This window comes from Solanum verrucosum, unplaced genomic scaffold (assembly GCF_900185275.1).
Source record: "Solanum verrucosum unplaced genomic scaffold, falcon-dt-bn FXZP01000210.1, whole genome shotgun sequence".
Lineage (NCBI taxonomy): Eukaryota > Viridiplantae > Streptophyta > Magnoliopsida > Solanales > Solanaceae > Solanum > Solanum verrucosum.
This window is the reverse complement of record NW_026020045.1, coordinates 2,805,289-2,809,939: the sequence shown is the minus strand read 5'-3', so window position 1 is coordinate 2,809,939 and position 4,651 is coordinate 2,805,289. Positions and strand designations below refer to the sequence as shown.

The window sequence follows — 4,651 nt, the reverse complement described above, 5'->3', positions numbered from 1 at the left end:
TCTTCTACCGTTGATCGCCGGTCATTTGTATCATATGTCTTATAAATATTATAATGCAAAAAAAAGTAAAGAAAAAAATGTAACATACACGATTCCACAAGTATAAGCAAAGGTGGTCTCTAATCCTTATCTATTGGTATTTGGTTTCACTTGAGCTCTCATTTTACATATAGTTGTATTATGCCTTACTTATTCAGTACATTCTTTCATATTGACGTCCCTTATTGGGGGCGCTACATTTCATACTACATGTACATGTACTCAACTAGTAGATCTCCCTAATAGAAGCACATGATACTCAGCGGTTGTTGGTGAGCTTCAGGTTGATTCGGGGCTTTGCCAAGTCTTTACTATGCGTATTTCATAGTGGTACAGTCATGGATTCCAGTAGAGGCTTTGTAGACATTGTAAAGCTATCATCTGAATTAATAGTTTCACTTGTCACATGTATCGGTTCAGCTAGTCAACATGTGTTGTATATGAAACTTCTCATTAGTAAATATATTTGCATAGTAGTAGTTTAATTTCTCATCATAGGTGACTTGTAACGCATGTATTCATATGGTACTTGTCCACCTCACCTAGGGTTGGAGTGTGACACATGGGTAGTCACCTCTTGCCTTACATAAAGGATCATAGGTAATCGCCTCCATGTCCATCATCATATAACACGGGTACTCACTTCCATGTCATTTTATAATGAATCATGGGTACTCACCTCTATGTCCTTCATCATAAGACACGGGTACTCTCCTTCACATATTTTAATAAGGGGTCATGGATACTCGCTTCCATGCCCAACATCATTACACGATCATGGGTACTCGCCTCCATGTCTAGCTTTAGGGATTAAGGGTAATCACCTTTTATCCTATTTTAAGAAATATAGGGAATCGCCTCATATCCTTCTCATTTAGAGGTCAAGGGTAATCTCCTTTATCCTCATCAATTTCTTAGTCTTTAGTTTAGATTAATTTTAGGTGAGCAATCATTTCAACCTAGAATCATTCAATGTGAGAAAGCCTTTCACATCCATACATAAGCAATTCATGTTGGAACTATCCCTTCCACAACAACTATATTAATAATTAAAAATTCATAACATAAGCTTACTCTCAAAGCACTACATCTCATAATCATCATATATGCTTCAATCTCAAATCAGTTCATAATGTATCTTATTCATCCTACAAGAATACATCTAAATCCACAATTTCCTCTTTCATGGATCAAAACCAATATACATCAATTTCAACTTAGAAACATGGTTTAAGCATGGATAGATGTAAATTCATCCTAAAAACATGTAATTCTATCAACTTATGCATAAAAAATCATAACCCAATCATTTGGATCAACATTTATCAAGACCCAAAACATTATAAGAAAACCGTAACTCAATTTGGGGAATTTCTACTTTTTAATCGGGAATATTGGGGGCTACATGGATGAAAGGATTCCATGGATGAAAATTCATCTTACATTGATATCAAAGCCCACAAATTCTTGAGGAATGGAGACTTGACCTTGATCCTAACTTGAACCCTTTCTTCTTCTCTAAGTTCTAGAGTGAGAAATATTTTGAGAGGAAGAACTTTGGTTTTTCTTTTGGGTTTTGAGAGAATGACTTGAATGGGTGAGTTTTGGGGTAAAAATCACTTATATAAGGGTTCTAGGTTTTGGTAAAACGACATAGTTTTGATTTCATTAAAATCAAAAAAGACCCAAAAGCTCCTAAACTTTCATTGGACTGTGCCACTTCACGCCAGGCTCCACGAGTCGTGGTGGCTCTCACGAGTCGTGATCCTAGACCAGTGTCTTGGAAAACCACCCTTAAAACCATTCATGCCACACAGCCCATCAAGGCCATCACGAGCCATCAAGTGGCTCGTGGGAGAGTCAAGCTTTTTGGCAGTTTGGGAGGGCTCACTGCCTCACCTTCACAGGCACCACCATTAGTCGTGGTTGATGAGTCCATGATTTGGACTCATTTAGGAGTTTATTTTAATAGAATTAGTGTCCTCAAATGCATGTTTGTGCCAATGAATGATGTAAATCCTTGAATTTTAGGTATTTGGATTTAGGAACGATGCATGGACACTATTGATCAAGAAAGGAACAAAGCAAGCTAAAGGAATGAAGACATGAAGACTTGATGATTGCCGATGTCATTCGGCGAATCGCCAAATTGCAAAGATACCACCTAAAGTTACAGAATGTCGGAGCTAAAATGGGGGTGAATTTGGCGAGGAGCAATTCCATTCGGCGTGTCACCGATCTTTTCGGTGAAGGACAACCAGGTCGCCAAAAGTACTGAAGAAGATTCAAGCTAGTATTGATGGGCAAGATAGAAGGAAAAAGGGTGAATCACAGAGTTATTCAGCGATCCCAACCTGGATCGCCTAAAGTTACAGTAGCCAGACCAAGAAGAAGTGAAAAATGAAGGTGAGATGAAGAACAATCGGCAAATCGCCGATCTGTCAGTGACACCCGACTTACCTCGTCGAGTGCTCTTAAACAGTGACACATCAGACTTGTTTAAATTAATTTTGGCTAAAGATAGAAAGTTATTCAGAAACGTGAGGAAGAAACTACTTAGAGAGAAAACACTACCAAAAGCTTTTGCAAGTGATTTTAGCAAGATTTTCTTTGAGATTTTGCAATAGAGAAGATTTTTAGTTGATTTCCTCATATAATTCTCATTTTGTACTCAACTATGGGAGTGAGGATGGATGTTGATTTTTCTACTTTTGATATGAGTGGCTAAAACCCTTCTCTTGGGGTTTTGACTATGAAGCCAATTGTTTAGTTTTGCTAAGTGGGTATTGTTGAATTGCACATAATAGGGTTAATTTGAAGTGGGTCTGACTTGTTGCTGCATTTTGAATTTGTTTTGCATATTTAGTTTAACATGTTTAGTGTTGTGGGCTTGCTCAAGAGAGAGGCACAGAACCAAGGTAGAAAACTTAGCATCCTTAGTAGTGGGTTACCTGGATTTCTGCTCGAGAGAGTGAAATACGGAATCTATCCTTTGTATCCAGCTCAAGAGTGTGGATTTGATGAGGACAAAGGGCTAGGGATCTTCCAATTAGTGTTGAAGTTTGAGAGAATTCAACATAGAAAAGGTAATTGTTCGAAAGAAAGTTATCTTATATAAGGCCCGACCTACCGACAACAAATTACCCTATTGTGAGTATCAACATTTACTCTCTAAAGTAAAATTCGACAATTGGCTGGTCAATTCCCCAAGTTCTACTTTACTATTTGTTTATTTCGTGTTGTATCATGCAATTGGAGTGAAATTTGACATTTGAAGCTCAACCCATAAAGGCGTAACAACTGTTTCATTGAAGAGATTGTTGTCACAACTTCATCTTTGAATTTGAAGGAAAAACTACTCCCTTGGGACTCGACCCCAACTCACTCAGTTGGGTTATACTACTATTGAACGATCATTGACACTTAGTATTGGATGAAGTGTCTTATACGTTAATTAAAATGGCATCGCTGCTGGGGAGTAGCGTTACTTAGAATTCTTTGATTGAATATTTGACACTCTCAAATTTGTTGGTTGTAGTTGAATTAGCTTTGGTTGCTTTTCATAAGAGTTGGTTGGACTATGTAGAAGTGAACATGAGTGAAGAAGAGATGAATGATAGCCAAGCAGGTCATCAGGATGGTATAGACAATATCAATAGTGTCTACAACCCAGCTCAATCGGATGGAATGGGTGCAATTTACATCCCACAAGCTGATGAGAATGTGATGTTTGAAGTCACTAACACCACTCTTCACTTACTTCAAATGAGGGGACTATATGGAGGGCTAGATCACGAAGACCCGCATGAGCACGTGAGAAATTTTATAGAGGTTTGCAACCCTTTTTCATTCAAAAATGTGTCACAAGAATAAATATGTATGCGGTTATTCCCACTGACCTTAACATGAGAAGCTAATAATTGTTTAGCCGAGTTACCAAACAATTCCATTACATCATGGGAGGAGCTGATTATAGCATTTAGCACAAGGTTCTTTCCTCTATCAAGGATGATCAAACTTAGAGATGAAATTCAAGGTTTCAAGCAACGGGAGGGGGAACCCATCCATGAAACGTAGGTGAGGTTTAAGAAACTCCTACTTAAATGCCCAACTCATGGGTTACCAAACGATTGTTACTTCAATACTTTTACCGAAGTATTGATTCGGTTAATAAAAGAGTGGTTGATCAATTGGTACGAGGAGGAATAATGTTACAATCATTTGAGGTAGCTTCGTTTGTTCTTGATGACAGGACTAGAATAAACCAAGTGTGGTACACCCAAGAGGATCAATTCTCTCTATTTTGTTTTAGACTAACGCAAGAACAACTTGATAAAGAGAGAGAGGGATGAAAACATCAAGAAGATGTTGACCCAAATGGAATTTCAACATGAAGGGGACTTGTGGAGTGTTTAGAGTTGAGTAGAGCTCTTCTTCCGGTTACTCAAGGCCAGGGGAGAATCAAGGTTGGTGCTCCAAGAGATATGAAGAGGGTTTCCACCCACTCTATCTACAGTGAGGCAGAAATCAAGGTTGGAACTATTACAAGGGAGAAGAACAAAGGAGATCCTACCAAGATTGGGCTGAGCGAAATGATTATTGGAGAAAGGAA

The 4,651-nt window shown here is 38.3% G+C and overlaps 1 non-coding gene across 1 annotated transcript; it reads right to left on the bottom strand.

Annotated features, from left to right (window-relative positions):
• Window positions 1-4,053: 4,053 nt before the first annotated feature.
• LOC125821799 (small nucleolar RNA R71) lies at window positions 4,054-4,160 on the bottom strand. The gene has a single exon (XR_007442614.1). It is a non-coding gene; the product is annotated as a small nucleolar RNA R71 (small nucleolar RNA).
• Window positions 4,161-4,651: the final 491 nt, after the last annotated feature.